The following is a 26,359-nucleotide window of genomic DNA, read 5'->3' on the forward strand; positions in this document are numbered from 1 at the left end:
AGGCAGAGGAAAAGTGCCAAGATAGCATCCACAGCCTACATTCCTTGAGAGCAGCTGTGTAGGCCACTAAATGTGTGCCAAACCTGAAGCCTGATCTTTAGTTCAAAGCTCCAGGACAAGCAAAGTGGCCTCCTTCACAGAAAGACTGGGGAATGTGCCTCAATCTGCTGTCTGTGCCATGCCTTTGAAGTGGTAGCCTGCCAAGAACGGTCTGTCTATTGCTACAAGCCTGGGCAACCCAAGGGTGCAAACCCCTCTGTTCACCAAAACCAGGCAATCAAAAGGGCATCCTTTGGGCATCAGCTGCAAAAACCAGGCACCAGATGCATGTAAAGCTCCCCCCAAAGACACTGACACTTTTGAGCATGACAAAGGGTGAGCATAAAGATTGTGCCTGCCCACTGAAGTCTTTGGAAAGATTATAGTAATTTACCTGATAAAGAGTTCAAAGTAATGGTCATAAAGCTGCTTGCTGAGTTGGGGAGAAGAATGGATGAACACAATAACTTCAACAAAAAGATGAAAAATATAAGAAGGTAGCAAGTAGAAGTGACGGAGCTGAAGAATACAATAAACTAAACTAAAAAAAAAAAAAAAACACTAGAGGGGTTCAACAGCAGACTAAATAAAGCAGGGGAAAGGAGCAGTCAACTTGAAGACAGGGCAGTGGAACTCAATCAGAGCAGCAAAAAATAAAAAGAATGAAAAAATGAAGATAGTTTAAGGGACTTGTGGGACAACATTGAACAGATTAAAAGTTGCATTATAGGGCTCCCAGAAAGAGAGAGAGAAGGGGCAGGAGTCTCATTCAAAGAGATAATGGCTGAAAACTTCCCTAACTTGGGAAAGGAAGCAGATATCCAGATCCAGGAAGCCCAGAGATTTCTAAATAAGATGAACTGAGGGGCTCTTGGGTGGGTCAGTCAGTTAAGCATCCAGCTCTTGATTTTGGCTCAAGTCAGGATCTCAGGGTCATGAGATTGAGTCCCACGTCAGGCTCTATGCTGGGCATGGAGCCTGCCTAAGGTTCTTCCTCTCCAACACCCCTGCCCACTCAAGCATGTGCACTCTCTCTCCCTTAAAAAAAAAAAAAATGAACTCAAAGAGACCCACACTAAGACACATTACAGATTTTCCTCAACTTATGATAGGGTTATATCCCAATAAACTCATTGGAAATTGAAAATATTGTAAGCCAAAAATGCATATAATACACCCAACCTACCAACATCATAGTTTAAACTAGCCTACCTTATGTGCTCAGAACATTTACCGTTACCTACAGTTGGGCAAAATCATCTAACACAAAACCTATTTTATAATAAAATGTGGACTATCTCAGGTAACTTATTTAATACTGTACTGAAAATGGAGAACAGAATGGGTGCATGGGTACAGAATGCTGTAAGTGTATCAGTTCTTTATCCCTGCAGTTGCGTGACTGACTGAGAGCTACAGTTCACTGTCACAGCCCAGCATCATGAGAGAGTATTGTATTGCATATCACTACCTGGGAAAAGATCAAAACTCAAAATTTGAAGTACAGATTCACAATATTAGTAAATGCGTATTGTGTATTCAGTAGAAATGTGTATTGCTTTCACACCAAGCTGAACCAATGTAAGCTGAACCATTGTAACCCATTGTAACCCAAGACCATCTATATAATTAAAGTGTCTAAAGTTAAAGACAGGGAAAGAATATTAAAGGCAGCAAGAGAAAAACAACTTATGGGTACCCATATCCATACCATATCATACCATACCACACCCAAAAATCAACAGATTTTTCAGCACAGACTTTGCAGGCCACAGGGGAGTGACACAATATATTCAAAGTGCTGAAAGAAAAAAAGAAAACTTACAAGCAATAAAACTCTACCCAGAAGCGGTGGGGGAAATGGCGGACGGGAAAGCGGGAGAGGAGAAGCCTAGAAACCGCAGCAAGCTAGAGTCGCTGGAGTAATGGAGGGGAAAGTTCCAGTTGCAGCGCTGAGAAGCGATCAGCTGAAGAAGAAGCTGCAGACCTCCCAACAAAGCCTCCAAAGATCTCCAAGTTTGGATTTGCCATAGGTAGACAACAAAGAAAGCCTCAGCCATATCCATCAAACTTGGATCAAGTAAGCCTAAAGAAACTGTTCCAATGCTTGCTCCAAAAACCCTTTCAGTAGCAACAGCTTTTAATGAAGATGAAGATAGTGAGCCAGAGGAAATGCCTCCAGAAGCAAAGATGAGGATGAAGAATATTGGAAGGGATACACCAACATCAGCAGGACCAAACTCCTTCAATAAAGGAAAGCATGGTTTTTCTGATAACCAGAAGTTATGGGAGCGAAATATAAAATCTCATCTTGGAAATGTCCATGACCAAGACAATTAAATGATGTGTTTTGAAATTGGGGTGTGGGGTGGGTGTAAAGTTAAAAGGAACAGTTTCCTTTTTTAAAGAATGCTATAAGACTATCTTTTTTTTTTTAAGATTGAGTGGTACACTAATAAAGTTTGAAATTTAAAAAAACAAAAACAACAAACAAACAAAAAACTCTACCCAGAAAAATTATCATGCAGAATTGAAGGAGAGATAAAGAGTTTTCCGGGTAAACAAAAGCTAAAGGAGTTTATTACCACTATATTAGTCTTACAAGAAATGTTAAAGGGATTTCTTTAAGCTGAAAAGAAAAGGTGCTAATTAGTAACAAGAACACATATGGAAGAAGAAATCCCACTGGAAAAGTAAACATATAGTAAAGGTACTGGATTAATTACTTATAAAGCTAGTCTAAAGGTTATAAGACAAAAGTAATAAAAATAACTATGATCAAAATAACTAGTTAAGGGATACACAAAAAAGATGTAAAATGTGAAATCAAAAACATAAAACATGCATGTATGTGTGGAGAGTAAAAATGTTGAGCTTTAGAAAAAGGTTCAAACTTAAGTTGTTATCAACTCAAAATAGACTTGTAAGTTGTTATAGTAACCTCATAGTAACCACAAAGCAAAAATCTATAGGAAATACACAAAAGATAAAGAGAAAGAAATATGAGCATCCCACTAAAGAAGGTTGTCAATTCACAAAGGAAGATAGCAAGAGAAAAAGAGAACAGAGAGGAACTACAAAAACAGCTACAAAAACAATTGAGAGAATGGCAATAAGCACGTATCTATTGATAATAAATGTAAGTGGATTAAATTCTCTGATCAAAAGACATAGAGTGGCTGAATGGATTAAAAAAATAATACCCATTTATATGCAGCCTACAAGGACACACTTTAGATATAAAGACACAAACAGACTGAAAGTAAAGGGATGGAAAAAGATATTCCATGCAAATGGAAACCAAAAGAAAGCTGAGTAGCTACATTTATATTAGACAAGATAGACATTAAAACAAAGACTGTAATAAGAGACAAAGAAGGGCATTATATAATGATAGAAGACTGAATCCAACAAGAAGATATAAGAGTTGTAAATATTTATGTATCCAATATAAAAGCACCTAAACATATAAAGCAAATATTAACAGACCTAAAGGAGAAATAGACAGTGCTATGATAATAGTAGGGGACTTTAATACCCTACTTGAATCAATACATAGATTATCCAGACAGAAATTTAAAAAGGAAATGTCAACCTTAAACAACATATTAGACCAGATAAACTTAACAGGTAATTATGGGACATTCCACCCAAAAGCAGCAGAATACACATTTTTTTTTTCAAGTGCACTAGAACATTTTCCAAGATAGATCAAATGTTAGGCCACAAAATAAGTCTTAATAAGTTTAAGAGGATTGAAATAATATTAAGCATCTTTTCTGACCACAATAGTATGAAACTAGAAATTAATTATATAAAGAAAACTGGAAAATTCACAAATATTTGCAGATTAAACATGCTACTGAACAACTAAGAGGTCAAAGAAAAAATCAAAAAAGAAATCAAAATATACCTTGAGATGAACGAAAATGTAAAGGTAACATACGAAAATTTATGGGATGCAACAAAAGCAGTTCTAAGAGGGAAGTTCATAGCAATGCTCATCTCAAGAATCAAGAAAGCCTCAATAAACAACTTCTTTACATCTCAAAGATCTAGAAAAAGAAGAACAAATAAAGCCCAAAGTTACTAGAAGGAAGGAAATAACAAGGATCAGAGCAGAAACAAATGAAATAGAGAAAAAAGATAATAGAAAAGATCCAGGGGTGGTTCTTTGAAAAGATAAATTAAACTGGCAAACCTTTAGCCAGATTCATCAAGAAAAATAAAAGCACTCAAATAAAATCTGAAATGAAAGAAGAGTTAAACTGATGCCACAGAAATACAAAGATTCATAAGATATTACTATGAATGCCAAAAAATTGGACAACTTCTAGAAGTTTCTAAAATTCAGTGAGCTAGGAAACTAACAAATTTCAAAAAAATGATTTTATTAATAAAGATTTGTGTAGCTAAAGACAACACATTATTTATGACAAAAATATAAAGCTTTTCAAAAGATTAGTATTTCAGAAGAATAAATATGGTAGCTTTCAATTACAAATAAAACATGGTTTTGTTTACTAAATGTATATGAATTTTTTGGATTATTTTTTAAACGATCATCTGAGATACATAATATTCTAACATTAAAATGGATAATCAATTATCTCAAAAATTATTCCCTACACATACTACTTATTAGCATTTTGGACAGGTAAGTCAAGATGGATTAGGACCATGATAACTTCTAAGTCTTGGTTCTCCAAATGATGTAAGCCAGTCATCGCCTCTGACAATTGATTTTTTTTTCTCTATATAACACCTTGACTCTTCCTTTTTTTCCCTACTTGCTTGAAAGAATTTGGGATTAGGGGCACCTGGGTGGCTCAGTCAGTTAGCACCTGCCTTCAGCTCAGGTCATGATCCCAGGATTTGGGGATCGAACTCTGCATTGGGCTCCCTAATCTGTGGGGGGCCTGCCACTCCTCCTGCTTGTGCTCTCTCTCTCTGTCAAATAAATAAATAAAATCTTAAAAAAAAAAAGAATTTGGGATCAGAATGAGAGGCACTGATCATTATTGATAATTTAAAAATCAAATGTCAATATTGAATGAAGCAAATCAAGTATAGACATCAGCTACATTAACCTAAGGTGGTTGAGTATGCAATTATTTGATCCAGAACATACTCTCTATCTCTGCTGATCATTCATTGCTATCAGTAACTATCTGAATATCTCTGGATGGCATCCTTGAGAGACTGCCTCAAGGATGTCTGTGATTGTCTACATCCATTTATAAAATATTTATGGACTAGACAAATGGTCAATAAGCACTTGAGAAGATGCTCAACATCATTAGCTGCTTGAGAAATGCAAATTAAAACAACAATTAGACACCACACTTACTAGCATGGCTAACATAAAATGCCAAGCAAAAAAAAAAAAAAAAAAAATGCCAAGCAATAATAAGCATTAGTGAGGATATGGAGGAATTAGAACTCTTATTCATTGGTGAGATTGTAAAATGGCTCAACCACTTTGCAAAAACAGTTTGGCAGTTCTTCAAAATGTTACACATAGAGTTACCATATGACCCAGAAATTCCACCTCTTGACATACACCTATGAGGGTGGAGAACATATGTTCACACAAAACCTTATAAATGATTGTTCACGGCAGCATTTTCATGATAGCCAAAAAGTGGAAACAACCCAAATGTCCATTACCTGATGAATGGATGAACAAAATGTAATAGATTCTTATGATGGAATATCATTCAGCCATAAAAAGGAATGAAGTGCTGATATAGAGGCTACAACATGGATGAAACTTGAAAATACTATGCTAAGTAAAAGAAACCAAGGCAAGAAAAGGCTACACATTATATGATTCCATTTATATAAATGTCCAGAATAGGCAAATCTATAGAGATACAAAATAGATTAGTGGTTGGGATGCCTGGGTGGCTCAGTTGTTAAGCTGCCTTCAGCTCAGGTCGTGATCCCAGGGTCCTGGGATCGAGCCCTGCATCGGGCTACCTGCTCGGCGGGAAGCCTGCTTCTCCCTCTCCCACTCCCCCTGCTTGTGTTCCCTCTCTTGCTATGTCTCTCTCTGTCAAATAAATAAAATCTTAAAAAAAAAAAATAGATCAGTGGCTTCTAGGGCTTGAGGGGAGGAAAGAATTGCTAATGGGTGAAGAAGTTTTTGAGATGATAAAAATGTTATAAAATTATATAGTGGTGATGGTTACACAACTCTGTGAATATAGTAAAAACAAATTGTATACTTTAAAAGGGTGAATTTTATGTTATGTGAATTATTTCTCAATAATGCTGTTATAAAAAATATTTACTGATTACCCGTTCTGTGCTGGAAACTCTCTAAGTGCTGGGAATAATGTAGTGAAGACACTAAAGACCTGGCTCTTAAAATAGATGTGTCTGCTGAATCTAAGTTTGTATCCCTAACAGACTGCACATAGTAAGGGAAAATTTGGCAGAATACTTTTCCCCCCATAGTAATTTTCATTTTACCCTTCTCTGTAGCCTTTTCCACTAAGAATACATAAAAAAGAAACTGTCAAAGAAGTAAAAGAGGAAAATGAGCTGTCACAGGTTATAAGAACTTCAAGAAGGTAAGAATGAACAAAATTATCGGATGTTTCAGAGAGGTCAAGAAACATACCCCTTGGATTTGGCAATTAGGAGGTCTATGGTAATCTCCTAGTACTGTTTCAGTGGAATAGCAAGGGGAGAACAATTTTGTAATTATTGCACATAGCACAGTGCCTGAGACATAGTAGTTGCTAAAGATAATATTTGTTGGATTGAGAATAAGTGTGCTGTGAGAAAATAAAGACTGTACTTACCTGAAGTCCTCATGAATAGGGAGAATAGAAAATGGGTGGATTTGAGGGAATATGAGTTAAAGGAATTTATTTTTAGTATAAGAAAAATAGTCTGAGAACACGTTGCTAGTAGAGAACAAAAGTTTGTATGCAGTAGAAAGAGAAAACGGACTTGCGGTCCACGTGAGCAAGTTCACAGACAAACCATTCACGAAATACAGTGTGGGCTCAGGCCCAGGGCAGGTGTCCACCAGGGCACTTCTGCCACTTGGGGCTGCTCCTTCCTTGTCCCCGGCCCGTCCCAGTCCAGTGCCACAGCTGCTCCTGCTGCAGTACCTGCTGTTGAAACAAGCACAGTGACAGCAAGTCAGCCAGGGCCCCGGGCCCAGCACTTACTGAGAAGAGGATCCATGGAGCGTGCATGACGAATCTGAGTGTGCTTGCCAGGAGGCCCCTTCTCTGTCATCTCCAGTCCTAGCTGGGACACACCAGCCACTGGGCAAAGGTCTTGCCGATACATAGCCATACATAGGACATGGTATGGCTGTGGGTTAGGCTCCTGGGCATTCCTTCTGGCCCTAGCAAAGACGGGGGGTTGTGGAGGGGTGGCAAGAAAGGGAGCTGGGGGGGGGCCAAAGGCAAGTCCCTTCTTAGCAAGCTGGGGCCTAACCACTCATCCCACAACTTGCAGATGTGCTGCAAGGTGTGGAATAGGTGAGAGGGTTCCTCTGAGATTAACTTAAGTCTTTGTAGATACAGGTATATGTGCAGGGGTGGGCAAAAGTTTAGGGAAATAATATCTGATGGCTTCAAGTTTATTAATCAGGAAGTGAAATCATCTTCATAAAAGTGAGGGTGAATAGTAGGGAACCAAGAAGACGGCTTGAAAAGAGCAAGGAAGATTTGGAAACAATTGTAGAGTGGAAATATAAACTTGCCAAGCACAATATAAACTTGCCATAAAAGGATTGCCAGGGCATGGTGAAGTTTCCAATGTAACTGATAAAATTATCCATTAATATGCCTAAATGCTTAAGATTTTGAAGTTTTCTTGGACATACTTTCTTTAAATGTCTTCCAAGAGCTATTTAACTTCAGGGTGCGTGGGTGGCTCAGTCGGTTGGGCGGCTGCCTTCGGCTCAGGTCATGATCCCCGAGTCCCAGGATCGAGTCCCGCATCAGGTTCTCTGCTCAGCAGGGAGTCTGCTTCTCCCACTGCCCCTCACCCCACTTGTGCTTGTGCTCTCTCTCTCAAATAAATAAATAAAATCTTAAAAAAAAAAAAGCTATTTAACTTCAAGGATAAAAAGATAAAGAAGGTGGGTTAATGCTATACTGACATTTTCTTATGTGTGTGGATCTTACTATTTTTAGAACTCAATTTAAGAATAATTCAGATTATAAACAATACTTAACATTTTTTCTTTAATGAAATTGTCAAACATAACTTGTGTTAACTCAGATATCATCTTTGTTCTCTTGGGCCACCTAAGACATGGATGAGACTGACTTTCCATCATCATCCTGTGGATTGTAGTGGTTCATAAGTTTCCTTAAGATGTATGTATATTCGGGGCGCCTGGGTGGCTCAGTCGTTAAGCGTCTGCCTTCGGCTCAGGTCATGATCCCAGGGTCCTGGGATTGAGCCCCACATTGGGCTCCCTGCTCCGCGGGAAGCCTGCTTCTCCCTCTCCCACTCTCCCTGCTTGTGTTCCCTCTCTCGCTGTGTCTCTCTCTGTCAAATAAATAAATAAAATCTTTAAAAAAAAAAGATGTATGTGTATTCCCTAAAATCTTGTGATCTCATAATCATTTCTGGCTTGGAGCTCCTATTTCCATTTACTTAGTCTAGTTTATAGATCATGTACCTTTCTGCTCATGTTGCCTACTTCCTATTATGTTAACCCAGTTGTGGATTTTGGTCTTCATCCCAGTAGCCACTAGAAACATTCACAGAGGCAGAGATATGTAGAGATGACTTTGTTGAAGGTAGTAATATGCAGGGATTCTTATATCACAGTAACAGAAAACAGCTCATCTTGATGTCAGCCTCCTGTACTTTTCTTACTCTTCTTACTTTTCTGTCCTCTATTCTAGGGAAGAAAACCTCAGTTCCTCCCACTCTTCAGTGGAGAGTCATTTAGCTCTCTATGTTTCCTACTGCCAAAGTCAGATTGAGATACATCTTGGCCTATGCAAAACCAATAAAATGCTCAACTGAACGAACAAATGGACCTTTTTAAGAAATCTTTTTGCGTCCCTTACATAAGTCTCTAGTCAATTTCATTTTTTGATTCTTTTTCAGAACTTATCATTAAAAATGTTGTTTTTCTTGCAAAAGATAAGGCCATTAGGCAAAATAATTCTTTATCTGAACTAAAAAGAAACTTAGATGCTGCCCCTCACTCCTGTATTGTACCAAAAAGAATTCCAGTGAGAGGCAGATCACATAGCTTTTCATACTCCTGAGTTTTATTTTATTTTTTTAAAGATTTTATTTATTTATTTGAGAGAGAGAGAACATGGGGGGCAGGAGGGGCAGAGGGAGAAGCAGGAGCCAGAGGTGGAGCTTGATCCCAAGCAGACAGGTAAGCGACTGGGCCACCCAGTTACCCCAGTATACTCCTGAGTTTAAAAAACTCTTCCATATAATTTTTTTTTTTTTTTTTTGAGGGAGAGAGAGAATCTTAAGCAGGCTCCACCCCTAGGGCGGGACCTGGCTGTGGGGCTCCTCAGGGCTTAGGGCTTGGCGCTTATCACCTGAGGCTGGATTTTACAACCCTGAGATGACCTAAATCTAACTCAAGAGTCGGGTGTTTAACTGAGTGAGCCACACAGGTGCCCCACTTTTGTATAACTCCTATAGTCTATAAAACATGCCAACTTTTCAAAGCAGACCATGGTTTTCATCAAGGCACCAAAGTCACATGATTTCTTCAGTGTTTTAATTTAAACTGTGGTATCATTGATAGGGATCTCCTATTGACCATCGTGCAATCATCATTACATATACCTAAAAATCCCTAGGTCAGATTTTTCACCAAGAGAAAAAAAAAATTAAAATGTACTTTGTTAACAGGTAGACCTCATTTTTCTTAGTTTGGTGGAGCTTTCCTCTGAAATAGCCAACAAGGTCTTATCTCTCTTCCTGAGGGTGGTTTGTTGAGCTCCGTGTGGAGAATTAAGAAGACTGGGTTTATGTCATTAGACCTACCACTGGCTGTTTATGTCAGCTAAGTGCCATAACTGAACCTAATTGTTCATTAATTGCTCCCTTACAGGGACGAATAAAGAAAAAAAAAAAGGGACTGTTTGAGAACCGTTGAGAAATGTAAAGAAAATTCTTTCTTATTAGCCATGCAAGCAGTGAAATGGCCCAATGAGTTCAAGATAACGTTGTAGGGGTTTTGAAGGGACGGATCAATGGTGAGGAACATGGTGACAAGAATATAATCACATGCTGTCCTCACCAATGAGATAGTACCTAATATATCAAGAAGAATAAACAGGAAGTATTTTAACAGGAGGATGAGAAGGAGCCTGTGATTTGAGCAAACCAGTATTCTTATTTCTAAGAAAAACACCCTCCTAGGATAAACACAGCAGGTATTTCAGATTCAAAATGCTTTGGCTGTTAACATTAATGCAATTGTAGATTAATGAAAAGGATTCCATGCTGTGACTACAAAATGTGACTGGAAATCATTACAATAGCATTAATAACAGTAAGATAATAAAATGTCCAGGGCATGGATAGTTTTTAAAAAGTCATTACTAGCAGCAGTAACTCGCTGCTCTAATATGGCATTGTAAGGAATAGAGAAAGCAGGGAGATCACCACCTGGATGAGCAACATAAGCCTAGGTGAAGAAGCCCCTGGGTTTTGTAGAGAAGGGGGAAAGGGATGGCTAGAATACCAGAAGATGAAGAAAACTGGAAATACTGCTAGTTAGGCAGGGAAGAACATCAGTGGCACATGTAAAAGAACATCTTAGCCGATACTCTATGTGTTATTCTGACTCTGGTGTTGTATTTCTTTTTGGACATTATAAAATTGTAAAATCGATGATCAGACTTTTTGTAGGACCTTCTGAGGAGTTAGAGAACCCTTCAGAAATAGAAGACTGGAATTGATAACTTAAGACGAAAAAAATGAATAGAATATTGATTGGGCTGGAGATGTGTGCAGGCCATTATTCACAAGTGAACTATGGATAATAATAATAGTAACTACCATTTATTGAGATTTATTCTATACCAGGGACTGTATTATGCACTTTACAAATGGAATTTCATTTAATTTACATAATAAGGAAGGTGAGTATTTTCTTATGTTTATGAATAAAGAAATTGAGGTTAATTAAATGCATTCCAAAGACTAGAATCTGTAACATAAATGGGGTGTTCCAAGCAGGCATACTTCTAAGGAAAAATTTAATAAACTCTGAGACCAGGTATGATGAGATGATGTTATCTACTTTGTCTTCAGAGAAGAGATTAAGACTTGGGCCAAACTTGGGATGTTAGTGGAAAAATAATTATCAAAATCTTGTCCTCACCTTGCTACCTTTTCAAGCACTACTCATAAGTTGCTGATATTACTATGCTAAACAAATGAAAAGAACCCAAATCTCATGGACCTTACATTTTAGTGTGGAAAACATCATAAATAAGTAAACAAATATTAAAATAATCTCAGATAGTGATATTGCTATGGAGAAAATGTAAAGATGAAATGGGGGAGGTTAATTTTAATTAGGTTGGTTGCCTGAGGAGGCAAATTTGAGCTTGTTCTCAAATAATGTGAATAAGTCAGCCATCTGAAAATCCAGCAGAAAAGCATTTCAGATAAAGTAAATATTTGGGAAATGATCTGATTGTTAAATATGGAGGTCCTAGACTATTAAAAGATTGCCAGTATTTTGGTAAATAAAAAGAGCTTCAGTTTGTCTTAATGTTTCCCCTAACTCTTTTACTATTTAGATACTCAGTGGTCCAGTCTGCTTCTAAGATCCCACTATAAAGATAGTTCGTGGCCTCTTGTGTGGAGGCCTCTTGTGGCCTTTTCAGCTTCTGTCCCAGCTCCTAAAGGAGAAAGGCATCTTTCTAACTATAGTGATTGTTTATAAAGACATATGCAATGATTCCTCCCATCTGTGTACAAGTGTTTCTTTACGACAGTGACTTCACTACTTCTCTCATCAAGAGATAAAATCCTCTCTCCACACCCTTGAATCTGGCTGGCCTTGTGACGCGCTTTACTAATAGAATGCAGCTGTCGGGCTTGTGAGTGTAGGCTTCAAGAGCTTCTGCTCTTGTCCTCTTGGGACACTTCCAGTCTCCTCAAGAATAAGAAACCACATGGAGACAGTGGCCCAGCCAAAGTATCACCAACTACCAGACTTTTGAGTCAGGCCAGCTTTGATCATGCATCCCTAATGGCCTCATAATGCAATGAGTGACCGTCGGCAGAATGAGTGAGATCAGCAGAAGAACTACCCGACTGAACCCACCTCAAATTTCTGACCCACAGAATTATGAGCAAATAAAATGTTTGTCATTTTGAAACATTTAGTTTGTTATGCAGCATATATCATTAAGAAACTAGCTAGGCTCCAAAGATCTTTCTTTTGGGCTTTATGTTATCTTGCTCTGACCTGAAGTTGCTGACTGATTGCTCCTTCAAGAGTTCTCTTGAAAGGTGCCGGAATACGTTATACTCATCTTTCATGCCTTTTTCAGATGACATCAATTCAAATTATCTTATGTATGTATATCAGCAGAAAGATTAATTCTACTTTTTTGATAAAGTATCCTTAACTTATTATTCTGAACTAACAGACATACGACACTGCTGAACTGAACAGATGGATTCAGAGTTCTTACTCACTGTTCCAAACTTTCGTTTTCTTTTAGCACATGCTCTAAATTCCCAGTTTAGGAAACTTTTATATATTATGCTACTCACCAAGTATAGGTATCTAGTGTCCTGAGCACTAAAATCTTGACTACTAATTGTCTGTTGATTCCTAGTGTGTCAAGTACCCACCATTCCTAATCAAAGGGGCAATTTTGATTTGGGATGTTAAAAGATATAATTGAGAGTAATGGAGCTCACATTAATAAGGGAATCATACATAGTTCTAGCACACTATGTAGCTCTGGCCTTAAGTACTGGTTCCATCCCACTAAGATTTGGAAGGATATGAAGACACTGGTTATGACATGTCTTTATGGTTTTCCATTGTAATGGCTACACTTATTCCTTTTTGCTACTGAACAGATCCAGGCTGAATAATTCTTCAATTACAGAAGGATGCCTGCTGCAGCCCCTTTTAGGAACCTTCTTTTTTTATTGTTGTTGTTACTATGATAGTTTTATAAGGATCTATGAAGTTTGATGAGTAATCAGTTTCTGACATGAGTGTTGACTGAAAACCCTTCCTCTGCTATTCATAGTTCCACCATTCTGTGGTTATTTGTGTATCATTTAATCAATACCCCTTTTCTACTTTCCCATCAGCATCAACTGTGGTGAAAGTTATCCATTTGCTGACCCACTGGGATTTGTGTGGTTTATTCAAGCAGGTGGAGTATACTAGTCTCAAATAATAGACTGACCATGTAATACCTCAGCCAGTTTCATTTTTAACTCCAGCTTTTCTGCATGGTGTCATATCCCTTTTAGACTACTGTCTTTCTGTTCCTAAGCTTATGTTCCCTTTTAGACTAGGCACTCAACTTCCTGCTTATTTGAAAAACAGTTCTCAGTTTAGAGTAGAAACAAATGGTATTTCCTGAACTCAGTCAGTTGTTGAAATTATGCTCTGGTCATTCGCCACATTAAATATCCAGCTCTGCACTCTTACCCATATTCTTTTTAGTGATTAACATGCACATCTTCTTAAGATGTCCTTTGGTTATTGTATTATGGTACATGAGACTTTAAACATTTTAAGATGAAAGTCAGATAAAGTCCATTAATGCTTTTTCATAAGGGATAGCAGATTTATAATTGGCAGATGTTTATAGACTTATTAATCTATAAAATTCCATCTCAGAAATCGTTTTTTATGATTCTATGTTATCAGTATCTAAATGTGAAAGGTCAAGAGCAGAATGAGCTGGAAATATTTGTAGGACGTTAGCGCGAAATTTTGAGAGATTTAAATGGGTATTGAAGACATTGGTTACCATTTACAAGTAAAACATAAAACCCAAAAACAACATTCCAAATTCATAGGTGTGATTTGGCAAACTAATATTTTTATTATATTTTTTGAATGACATAAGTCCTGCATGAATATGTTGTCATTGTGAAAAATTAATATACAAAAGCATGCAGAATAAAAACGTAAGCATCTCTTATCTTTGTTTGAGTTCCTTCAAAAGCCAACTCTGAGAAAATGACTTGAGAGTTTGGTATAATGTGAAAACTCCTGTTTTCCTCTTTTACTCACTGCTCACTGAATACTTTTGTACTCCGAGTGTGGGGTGATTTTCCCATGCTAAGCAATTCTCCAATTCTCTGTGGACGCCAGGTGGGTATCCTACAATTCAATTAAATTCTGACACTACTTGGATACAGCATCAGATCCCACAAGTTAAGGGCCCGATCTCAAAAGATTGCTGTCCCATTTCCGATGCCAATCACAAGTTCAGGTTGTCATCGGGGCTTCTGACTGACTGGGTATAAATCAGAGGTTCCCATAATCCCCTCATCAGGTTTGATAATCTGCTAGAATGGCTCACAGAACTCAAGAAAACAGTTTATTTACAACATTACCAGTTTATTACAAAGGATACAACTCAGGAGCAGGCAGATGTAAGAGATGCATAGGGCAAAGTATGAGGGAAAGGGTGTGGAACTTCCATGCCCTTTCAAGGCATACCACTGTCCCAGCATTTCCATGTGTTTACCGACCCGGAAGCTCTCTGAACCTGGTCCTTTAGGGATTTCATGGAGGCTTCATTACATATGCATGATTGATTAAATCATATGACATTGGTGATTAAGTCAACTTCCAGCCCCTGGCCCCTCCCCAGAGGTTGAGAGATGAGGCTGAAAGTTCTAATCTTCTGGTCATATGGTTGGCTCCTCTGGCAACTAGCCCCTATCCTGTGGTCATCTAGGAGCTTTCCAAAAATCACCTAATTAACATAAACTCAAGTGTGGGTTAAAAGGGGCTTGTTATGAATAACAAATGACACCTTTATCTCCCTTATCACTTGGGAAAGTCCAAGGACTTAGGACTTGGTGCCAGGAATAAGGATGAATACCAAATATATATTTCCTATTATAAATCACCATATCACAATAGGTATTTTGGTAGGGAGGCAAAGGAGTGAAGAAAGTGACAAGGGAAAGAGAAGAAACCCCAAAAAAATGAATTACTACTGCAGACAATTGAAGCTTAATCCTGTTGGAGAATCTCTGACAAATCCTGTAGAATTGTAGAAATTTGCTTTAGAATTTTCCTCCTCAAAAAAAAAAAATTTCCTCCTAAACTATTCTTTTCCTTAATCTATTTATTTAGTCTAAGACTAATTAATATCTTACTGTTTTTATTCTAGTGTATAGTATGTTTTGATTTCTAGTAGGGTAAATTCTCTTTCCTATTGCTCTTCTTTTTAAAAGCTAATAATGTTTTTTGGGTTTTTTGTCATTGTTGTTTTTTAAGTAAGCTCTACACCCAATGTGGGGCTTGATGTCACCACCCTGAGATCAAGGGTAGCATGCTCTATGACTGAGTCAGCCAGGCACCCCAAAGCTAATAATGTTTATACATTTTTCCTTCTGTTTAATTTTTAGAATAAGCTAATCATGATTTTTTTTTTTTTTAATTCTGAGGGTATTTGGGTTGGAATTGCTTTGCTTTATAATAAATACTGAGTCTTCCCATTCAGGAACATGATATACCTCCAGTTTAGTTGGGTGTTTTATATGTTTGTAAAAGTTCTATTTTTTTTACATGGATTTTGTACATTTCTTGTTTCATTTTCTCTTCAATATTTTATAGTTCTTGTTGCTACTCTGAATGGGATCTTTAATTTATAATATTTTATTTATTTATTTTTTAAGTAATCTCTATGCCCAAGATGGGGCTTGAATTCACGACCCCAGGATCAAGAGTTGCATGCTCTACTGACTAAGCCAGCCAGGCACCCCTAATTTATAATTTTAAAACATGTTTTTGTAAGAAAGCTATCCATTTCTGTAGGTTGCCTATGTGTGCAGCCATCTTACTAATTAGTTATTGACAGGCAAACTTTTATCCCTTTACATTCTCCTCCTTTCAGACTCTCTCATATCAGTAATAGGAGACACAATTTGGCTGCTTTTTCCCCCACCTCTTCCCCTTGAGATTAAAGACAAGATTTTATGTTTCTGACTATTTTAACTAGATTTTACTTGCCTTTTGGGACCTATCTAATTTCCACTATTACCACCACACGTCAGTCCCCTGGAATACACTTTTTCTACTTTAACATTCTAGCTCAAGTAGAGCTAGAGTTCAAAAAAAAAAAAAAAAAAAAGAACTTTAGTAAATACTAATGACTATTAAAGGACATGTTACAAACAACAACAAAAACCGTATTTATGTAAGTGCAGAATTTTTACCATAGCACTGTTTACTTACTTTAAAAGTATAAAGAACATTTCTTCCCAAGTGTCAACATATTTCTTTACACTGGACCTGGGCTTGATTTTCATCATTAATTCTATGGACATCAAAAAGAAGTAGAATAACTTGTATAAAATCTCCTTGCTTTTGGAGTACCTGGGTGGCTCTGTCAGTTAAGTGTCTGCCTTTGGCTCAGGTCATGATCTTGGGATCCTGGGATCCAGCCCCACATCCTTGCTATTGATTTTATATTAATAACCTGTGTACTCTATAATGTACTATATTATGCTCTTGAAAAATATAAATATAAATTTTTCCTAATAATGTGACTTTTTCTTTATTCCTTGCCCGAGTCCAAACCGAATTTCAAATAAATCTTTATACATGATAATCTGAGTTTCTGAACTTTAGTAGTAATATGGCATTGTCATTAAGAGGTTTGAAACTAGACAGACCTGGATTTGAGTCCTGACTCTACCAATTATTAGATGTGAGTGTGTGAAAATTACTCAACCTCTTTGAGATTTAGTTTTCTCTTTATAAAATGCTACTAATGGAGCGCCTGGGTGGCTCAGTTGGTTAAGCGATTGCCTTCGGCTCAGGTCATGCCTGAAGTCCCAGGATGGAGTCCCGCATCGGGCTCCCTGCTCGGCGGGGAGTCTGCTTCTCCCTCTGACCCTCCCCCCTCTCATGTGCTCTCTCTCATTCTCTCTCTCTCAAATAAATAAATAAAATCTTTAAAATAAATAAATAAATAAATAAATAAAATAAAATAAATGCTACTAATAATATCTGCCTCATAGGGTTGTCCAGATTAAGGAGCTCTAGTTTGGCAGTTAGTGCATACTATTTTTTCTATTGCCAGAGTTCTTATTTTCCTAGGCATTATTTGATATCCTATTGTTTATGCTCAATATTTTAATTTGAGTTGATCTAATAAAATATAAAATCTTAGGAAAACAGTGAACTCTGAGATTGATTCTATAACACTATCTACTTCCTTCTAATATTCTAATCAGAATCTCAATGGTTCCAAGCTTTTTATTAAGGCTTTTTGCCCTTAACTATAGAGTTGGGAGTTCATACATTAAGAAGTTAGGTTATTTTTATTCTTTTCAATGGCATGGGTCACAAGAGAATATTCCTTTCAAAATACAGAGTTGAGGAATAAAAGATAAATAAGAAGTCAGGCTGTGTGAGGCATAAATTGGAAATATATTGATTACATTGTAAGAGATAAATGAATTTATAGCATCAAAATAAATGACTCAATGTATTATTTTTGCTATAATTTCAGGCCATACTAAATTACTTGCAGTTTCTTGGCCATACCATGAAGTTTTCTCTCTCTCTACCTTGACACATCCTGTTTTCGTCTTCCTGGAATTCCCTTTTCTCCACCACTTTTATCTATCTAGTCTATTAGCTCTTCCCAGTGAGCTAATACAATACATGTGTGCTTTCCTAATGCAGTGTTTCAGGTCATACTGGTAAATATCACCTTCATCAGCACCAGATCAATTACTATGCTTTTTCTAAAGCCCTTTCTCTTCTAAGGACTTATTACTTACCTCTGTTCTTGTACTTATTGTATTATATTATTACATTATTACTTTTGTCTGTCTCTGTCCCTTACATTACTGTGAGCCTGACCACCCATCACATATTTGGCATCTAGAGGTGAGTTGTAAACGTATGTTAAATGAACTGACACTTACATTGCACGTTCATGTCCCTTGACTTATCAAACCCCTAAACTTCTGAACTACTCAGCTATCCGTTCATTCCCTCTATTTGTTTATCTATCCCACCCACTTATTCTGTCCATTGATCCCATCGATCCATCAATTTTATCCATCTCCTTATCTGCTCCATTAGCCTATCCATCCATTCCATCTATCCCATTCATCCCTGTCTATCCAGAAAATACTTAATATGTGATTTGTAACACTGTGATTGGCACTAGAGATAAAAAATGAGAAATACGTAATTTCCTGTTTCAGGGGACTCATAAAGGGGAAGTGGAACAAGCTAAAACATAAATCACTCTTCTGTGTTTTGTAGTGATTAATGTAAGAAGTTAACGTAATAATAGCACTATTTTTAATTAACTGCATATTTTTATTTTCCAAAGATACAGTAAGTATTTGTTTACAAGTGAAGTGGGGTTTTACTTTTTTCTTGGAGTTGAGCAATTTTATGGCATAAGAGATAATATTAATGTTCCAGAAAAAATATAGATCTGCTTTTTCCATAACCCAGTAGACTTTTAAAGCAATAGTAGATAATGTGGTGTCTTCTGATATAATAATAAAATAATAAAGCAAAATGTATGAGCATATTTTATTTATTTTTATTATTTTTTCAATTTAAATTCAATTAAGTAACATATAATGTATTAGTTTCAGAGGTAGAGTTCAGTGATTCATCAGTCTTCTATAATACCCAGGGCTTGTATGAGCACATTTTAATGTTTATGGTTTTTAAAATATTTTTTTTCAGCCAGAAATAGATAACTGTTCTATTTTAAGAAATGAAATTAAGAAATAAAATTTTAATCGTAGATCCAAACAAGATTTTAAAATGTATTGCACAATTGTAATTGAAAGAACAGAGAAGAAAGGCCAGCCTCCTTCTGCAAGTGGGTAAAAGGACCAGGCCTTGGCTTTCTTACCCCACTGGCCATATGAAACCAGAGAGTGGAAGAGAGACCAGGAGAGCATACTATGCGTGAACACTGAGCTTTAACATGGTGTCCCTACCGACTAGTAAAATTCAGCCCCTTCCCCCAAAAAGATTCTGATTGATGGGAGGAATAACTCTTCATCCCAGTGGTCACCGTAAGCCCAGAGGTACTCAAGTGTTTTCTCAGGACTCACAGTGCTCCCATCTCAACCTTGAGCAGAATTCTATCTTCTATGTTCTGAGGTCAAAACATAAGGAGAGGATGAATGTTTGCATTTTGCAAAATGTTATTTTATCTGTGGATAAAATTATTGCTATGACTTAGGGGATTTGGAGGCTAAGCAAAGAATGTGAAATAAAATTCTTCAAGCTAATTACACTATATTTTTATAGTTTAAATCAGATTATATTGTTTAACATTAAAAGTAAGCATATTGGTATTCTGTTTAACCTCTGCTAGATTTAAACAGTTAAATGTTCTCATTGAGTATCTTTTGCTAATAAATAAATTGCATCTAAAACTATAATTAACTTGCTATTTCCTCTAATATGATGTGCATGTATTTTAATGAAAGTTATAGAAAATTATGTGTTTTACTTAAATGGCAAATGATTTAATCATGTTGTATCATTAAATAAATCTCAATGGAAGAGAGAACAACTTAAATCTAAACAAATATGCCTCTACTTTTACTACCAAAAGTTATCTAAAACCAACATGCACTATCTTATTTTAGTTTTTTTTAAATTGTATTTTGAAAGACTTTGTATTTCCCCTGTTTTGCTGCCTATTTTTATCAACTGGAATAGATTTGATAATTGGGTTATTTCTGCCATTTTTGTGTACATAAAAATTCAAGCCTGCTGTAAATATGTATTTGTAAAAAAAAAAACAAACTTCAAAGCTGAAAAGATACTGTAAAATATTTTATCTGAAAGCTTATTTTGGTAAAAGAAGATAGATAAATGAGAAAGTTCGCTACTATGAAAATAAATAATCAAATTGTTTTTGTAATGCTCTACTCTGTATTTATTCTAGAATTAAAAGATTAAATTAAAGCTAAGTAAGAGTCCAACTATTTTTATATTTTTAGCAAAGTAGAAAATAATCGCATACTGCTCATTCCTTTGGCTTTCCATTACTAACTCTCATCTGGAAGGTTGCATAGCATACTATGTTAATTGATTCCCAAGGGTATAATATAAACTTCCCTATAAAATATGATCTATATACTAATCTTTTGACAATAAGTCGATGTAATATTCTTTAGGAAATACAGAAACTAAAGGAATTAACAAAAGATATCCATATTTCATAGTTAAAACAAAAGCACATAATTTATATCAAAGTACTTTGAAAGATATAGAGTGTCATGCAAATATAAAATAGTAATTTTTAAATTTTTAATCTTACCTTTCCTCATGTCTTTCCTATTTATAGGGCTTCTTTACACCTTTCATGTGATCCCTATTCCACTTAAACTGTTGGCCAGTCCTTTCAGGCAGAGAATAAGAAAGAGATAAGGAACTAATAAGCATGGTGTTAGGCACTTTAAATAGTTCATTTAATCTTAGAGCATGAAAAATCTTGTTGTTGGATAGGCCAGATGTCTGTTTCTCTTGTGGCCATAGAAGAAATGGGTCGTGGTTGTTGTTTTGTTTGTGTCTGCTTTTGTCTTGATGTTATTATTTCTGTTAGTTTCCTTGCTGCTACTTTAATGAACTTGAAACTTTTAAACAAAACAATAAACTATCATCTAATGATTGGACTGGAAGAGATCTTTAAGGATCCTTGGGCCCAATCCATTCTTCACTGTAGAGATAAAGAATCTAAGGGCTACTGGGAGGAGCATCACAAGGACTAAATGCCACAAGCAATAGTTAACTTTTTCCTGGTCATTCTTAAACTACTTCTCTGTTTAGCATCTATAAGTGTTAGGATAGAAGTATGCCCCAGGTGCTATGATAGCATGAGGAGGGATACTTAACAGAGGGGTGTGTGTGAGAGAGAAAGTGAGAAAGACAGACAGACACAGAGACAGACAGAGACCTCAGCACCCCTGTGAACAACCAGGAGGGAAATGGGTGGGGAAAGGCTTCTTGCAATGATTGACACATTAGGATCAATAAGGAGTAATCTAGGCAAAGATAAAGAGAAAAGGGCATTAAACTCAAAGGAAACAGCATATAGAAAGATATGAAAGTTCAGAGAATATAGGTGTATGAAACTGAGTGAGGAATTGGATTGATATAAATGACCAAAGGAAGAACATCTCTGAAATGGTTTATTACTTCTAAAGAAAATATCAATATTATGAAGACTCAAGAGGGAAATTCTCAAGAGTTCTGAAAGTGTTTATTTTAATGAGCTTGTATTTTAACTGTTCAGCCTCCTCCGCCCGCCCCCCCCCATGTTTTTCTTTTTTGCCATGGCTACCAGGAAGCTTAATGCCTAATATTGTATTTAATTATGGTAGCCTCTCTGAGACTTGTTTTTCTTATATAATTATATAATTATGTTTATCTATTTTTTTCATTCCCTTCTCAGTTACTTGCTTTTAATGATTTTTCTCTTGTTTTAAGTTGTCTCTAAAAAATTATTTGTGTTTATTTATTGATGGCCTGGGAAAGTCCCTGATATGGAAGAGAAGGGAACATCAGAAGAAACCCTGCCTAATTCCCTACTCTGGCCAGGGCTGCCCCTGTAGTGACCAATGGTTCCTTTTGTGAATGTAGAGAATAATTTTTTGGTGATAATAGATGCAATTCAATGGCGTAGCCATTTAATTAAAATGTCAAAGCTTAGATGCGAATAGCAAAAATGAAGATTGGTGGCTCAAGCACAGAATAATCTTTTATAACAATCGAAGAATTTCCTTTATTTCTTCCAGTGATTCAAAGTTTAAATAAGCTTTTTATATTCCACATAAAATACACAGTTAAAGTTTCCAGGAAGGTATTTTTTTGAATTCTATTTTTTTAATTGATTCTAAAATTTTTTTTTATTGATTCTAAAACTGTTATGACAATGTTATGGACTGAATGTTTATATCCTACTACCAAGTCATATGTTGAAATCCTAACCCCCAATGTGATGGTGTTAGGAGATGGGCCTTTGGGAGGTGATTAGGTCATGAGGGTGGAGCCCTCATGAATGTGATTAGTATCCTTATAAAAGGGACCCCAGAAAACTCTCCACCTCTTCTACCAGGTGACAGACAGACAGAAGACTGCTGTCTATGAACCAGGAAGCGGGCTCTCACGAGACACCAAATCTGTTAGTACCTTGATTTTGGACAGACCAGCCTCCAGAACTGTGAGAAATAAATTTCTATTGCTTATAAGCCATTAAATTTATGGTATTCTGTGAAAGTAGCCCAAACTGACAAGACAGACATGGTGTGGTAAGTACAAAAGTAGAATTCTCCTATGAAGTTGTCATAGAAAAGGGAACTTTGTGCTGGTTCTTGGTCAGCAACAAGAAGTTTGCTAGGTGGGTATCTGTGCTGAGGAGTGAGGATTGTGGTGGGGAAGGAATTTCATATGCACACATATAGGACCTTTAGAGAAGAGCAACCTGGTCAGATAGGCTGGACTATTAGATATGGCAGGATCCTTTGTGATGGCAGAATCCAGAGTGAATGACTGACAGAAAGGTATAGGGGTGGGGGGTCAAGATCTCTCTAAGGCAGGATACTACCTTTCTTTATCCTTGTATTTCCTTTAGAAATTTATATAAAGGAGGATTAATAAGATCTACATATAACAGTCTTCTTCACAAGGTAAATAAGTCCACAAAAAAAAAAAAAAAACCCAATTCATATCTAGATGTCGGAGATATTTATCACTGCAGTTACTTTAATATGATGTGCAAGAGAGATGGAAGGTTAGAAAAAATTGAGATGGGCTTGAAAGGGCAAGCTGACATCTGTAGTTCTTATTCTTTGATCTTTGCCTCCAGTCTTTGATGTTATAACAATTATCAAATAGCAGTTTGATAATGGTGAGTACTGTAATTGGGGAACCTTGTAATTTTGCAATGGTGAACATTCAGTATAGCATTAAAGTGATTTTCAGCAGAGTGCCCTGATTAGGCCAGGCTATTTTCATTTAGCATCACATTATTTTCTGTTTATTATCAGGTATAATCAAGACAATGAACTTATATAGGCTGGAATAGCACAACTGTCCATACGCTATGGCTGTGTCAGTGGGTGGACTGAGCTGAAGCACGGCCTCCGTGTTCATACTGGTTATTTTCATGACTGATTGTCAAGTATGCGGCTGGACTGACAATGTAACCAGTCACTCCAATCTGTTGTGCAATAGTTACTTTGTACTTCTGAATTTAACCCCTATGGATCAAAAGTATTGCCAAGGTAAAGCTTTGTCTAAAAATATAAGTTTTATAGGTTATCCATTTTGCTATCACTTTTTACTTCTGTCCTTGTTACTCTATTGCCTAAGCTATAAATCAAGATTCTCACAATTACCACTAAATCTATCCCATATGACCATGGCTATAATAAAAACAGATACTATTCTATATGAGGGATAGATGTGTTTTTTTAAGGGTTTCATGTAAAGATTTCAAATCCAATTTTTCCACTGCTTCCATTAACAAACAGACAGATGTATCCACAGAAAATTTGTTAGCCCCAAGGAATAATAAAATCACTCTTAAGGAAGCAGTGGATCCTTTACAGTAACCATTTTAAAGGAAAATATCATTATGAATATATCCCTGGGAAAATAAAACAACTCTTCCATATTACTACTAAAGAATTCTTTTATAGACAGAAGTTTCAAAGGCTGCCCATAAGCTATAGAATAAAATCTAAATTTTTAGTATGATATCCTTGTATTAACTTACCAACTTCCTCTGCACTATTCTTCCCCAAGAGATCTCTGCTCAAGTCTTATGTTTTTCTTGCCAGTCTCTGAAGATATGCTGTGATCTTGCTTCAGGACCTTTGCATTCAAACTTCCCTCGCTCTATGCTTAGCAAGCTTCTATTCACTTTTTCCTCCCCTTACTGCTATTTTTGTGCTTACTCGACAACTTATGTCTATTACATTATTTAATTCTCACGAATAATCATATATGTGCCCATGGATTTAGTTGCACAGGTTCATTGTAACAATAATAAGAAGAAAGAAAAACTGGAAAAAATCAGCACCTAACAATAAAATATTGATTAAATAAATATGATACATCTATATAATGGGATACAATGCATCCATGAAAATGATTTTATAGAATAGTTAATATTATGAGGAGATATTGACAATGTACTATAATTTTAAAAAGCAGATTATAAAATTCTATATATAAATAATCCTATTTTTAAGTATATAAATGCATAAAGGAATGAAAAGATATATGCTTAAAAAGAATATTAAACTACTTTAACATTGTCTTTTAGATGGCAGAATACCTGATAGTCTTTGTTTTTCCATAATACTATTATTACTTTCATAGAGAGAATTAGTAATTATTTTAAAAGTCATCCATCTGTTTAGATGGCTATTTCATCTAGGTGGATTACAGGCTCCTTTATATTATAGCAGTAATTAATATATTATATTTATTTTTGTATATAAGGAATCTACCATAGTGGCTGGTATAGAATAATCACTTAAATATTTGATAGATGACCAGTAGTATGGTGTTTGTCACTGCCAGTTTGTTGATTAAAACTCTTTACATGTATGTGTAACTCCTTTTTTCATTTCATCAGTGAACTATACATTCTTTTACACATAAGGCAAATTCATAATTTGTTAACTTCTAGGAACTATTATATTTTGCTGCTTTAGACTTTGGTGAACCGCAGAGGTGGTTCTTATAGAGAAAAACTCGTATTTTTCAGGAATCAACTTTTGCTCCATAACAAACCACCCAAAATTTAGGAGCTTAAAATAACTACTATTTCTCATGGTTTTATGGGTTGGCTAGGATTTCTGGCCTGGGCAGACTTTAGCTAGGGTCATTTGGTAGTTTGATGGGGCTGAAAGTTGTAGAATGCTCTCACTACATGTCTGGTAGTGGGCTAGATGTCAGCTGGGGCACCAGGGCTGACTTGACCACAAGCCTAACATCCAGCATCAAGCTAGGCTTTATCACACTATAGTGGTCATAGGGTTCCTAAGAGCAGCAAGAGAGCAGCCCTAATGCATAAGCATTTTCAAGGCCCTGCTTGCTTCTTGTGTGTATGTCTCATTGGCCAAAGCAAGAGACATGGCCAAGCCTAATTTCAAGGACTGGAGAAAGAGACTCCACCTCTTAATGGAAGGAGCTGTAAAGTCACGTTGCAAAATGATGTATATATAAGGATGGGAAGAATTCATTGCCAGTTTTGCAATCTATTGCAATTTATAATAGTGACATTATTGGAATGATGGAAGATATTCTAGATATATTAAATACATATTTCAGATTTGAATAAATATTATAGCTTTTGATTAAAAAAAGAATAGAATGTTTACCCATAGTTTACCTTAGTTGCTCAATACATGTGATTATTATTATTTTTTTAATATATATATTTTTTAAAGATTTTATTTATTTATTTGAGACAGAATGAGAGAGAGAGAGAGCTTATGAGAGAGGGGAGGGTCAGAGGGAGAAGCAGGCTCCCCGCTGAGCAGGGAGCCCGATGCGGGACTCGATCCCGGGACTCCAGGATCATGACCCGAGCCGAAGGCAGTCGCTTAACTGACTGAGCCACCCAGGCGCCCCAATACATGTGATTATTATGTACTGAAGGAAATTCATCCCCAGAGCATGAAACAATACTGTGAGTCAGTAGTCAGTGACTGAAATGTAAGCTTCAAAGTAGGGAATGGTAAGTGAGAACGTTGAAATATAAACTAAAGCAAGATGACAAAGGGCTTTGATGCCAAAGTTAAGGAGCTTAGATTTTATCCTATAAACAGTATAGAACCTGGGAGGATGTTAGGCAGAAGAATGGTGGTCAGATCGACTTTTGAAAAACTTAATCTGAGGTGATATGAAAGGTGAATTGTAAGGGGAGTAATTAGAAAGCTGCTGGAATTTCCAGGCCAAAGTAGAAAAGGGTCTGATCTTGGGGAATAGTATACAGTTGGAGAAATTGTTAGGAAGCGTAAAATCGCAAGTTTTTGTTTGTTTGCATTTTTTTTTTTTTTTTTTTAGACTGGCGGTGGGGATAAAGGTGAGGGAGATGTAAAGAAATAA

The 26,359-nt window shown here is 36.4% G+C and overlaps 1 protein-coding gene across 25 annotated transcripts in view; it reads left to right on the forward strand.

Moving 5' to 3' along the window:
* LOC129045780 (uncharacterized) overlaps window positions 1-26,359 on the forward strand; it is a 202,396-nt gene that overhangs the window by 68,050 nt on the left and 107,987 nt on the right. For 9 of the 25 annotated variants that reach the window (XR_010411445.1, XR_010411454.1, XR_010411453.1 and 6 more), the window contains one exon: window positions 6,529-6,617. The exons of 14 other annotated variants lie outside the window; for them this stretch is intronic. The gene's annotated coding sequence lies outside the window, so the exon portion shown is untranslated. Of the gene's footprint in view, window positions 1-6,528; window positions 6,618-22,352; window positions 22,863-23,283; window positions 23,521-26,359 lie in introns of those variants that run through there. 2 more of the 25 variants (XR_010411440.1, XR_008505946.2) reach the window with 2 other exon arrangements.

Source organism: Mirounga angustirostris, unplaced genomic scaffold (genome assembly GCF_029215605.1).
Source record: "Mirounga angustirostris isolate CCGP_5_RB_7025 unplaced genomic scaffold, mMirAng1.0.hap1 SCAF_5, whole genome shotgun sequence".
Taxonomy (NCBI): domain Eukaryota; kingdom Metazoa; phylum Chordata; class Mammalia; order Carnivora; family Phocidae; genus Mirounga; species Mirounga angustirostris.